Raw genomic sequence first — 861 nt, 5'->3', positions numbered from 1 at the left:
CAAAAAAAAGTAAGGCAAGAGAAAGTAGAAAATAAATGTGACTCTCTACATGGCCTTTTAAGGAGTTGGATGAAATATTCAGGAAAGCTTATGGGTTGAAAAATACTATTAGTAAAACTTATATTAAGGACCCCTGAACCCCCCCCCCCTTCTTTTTACAAAAAAAACTATTTTTATGCAAACTTCAATAAAGACTTCCTACCAAGTTCCAGAGCCACATCTCGAGATTTAGGGAACCCGTATTGAACACAATTCGATGTACTCTATTATACTATGACGAAATTGTTGCGTTATACAACTCTCTCACCTACATACTGAAGCATAAATTTACTTTACAGGAAGCGCGGATCTAAGACCCGTTTTAATGTTCCACCCACCCTTGCTTTATATTCTGAGAGGAATCTATGAAAGGGATATGCATGTTTACTACCCCATTTAGTACTGAACATACTCTTGTATTAAACCGAGATATAAAACAGGATTTAAGTTGATGATTTAAGTTTTATTTACCAGAGCTCTCACTAATATTTCCGTTTTCTGTCATTTCACAAGGAAATTGGACTTTTGGGGGGAAACTAGTCTATTTCAGACAAAACGTTTACTTTAACAGATTTCGATTTTGTAATATCTTTTCTTTACTATTACTGTATATGCTTTTGCGAGAGAAAATCAAGACTTTTTTCATAGGTATACTAGTCCAAGGTTTATAAAGTGACTTGTTTTATCACTGCCCAGTAAAAGGGTATCGGTTATAAATGTTTTTCTTCGGCTGACGTGATGTTATTTCCCGTTTCAATGTGTATTTTGAAGCTCGTTTCTTTGGCTTCATAATTGGCACTATTTTATATAGATGAATTAATA

This window comes from Penaeus monodon, chromosome 30, assembly GCF_015228065.2.
Source record: "Penaeus monodon isolate SGIC_2016 chromosome 30, NSTDA_Pmon_1, whole genome shotgun sequence".
NCBI classification, from domain to species: domain Eukaryota; kingdom Metazoa; phylum Arthropoda; class Malacostraca; order Decapoda; family Penaeidae; genus Penaeus; species Penaeus monodon.
The sequence above is the reverse complement of the archived record's forward strand: the minus strand, read 5'-3'. Positions refer to the sequence as shown.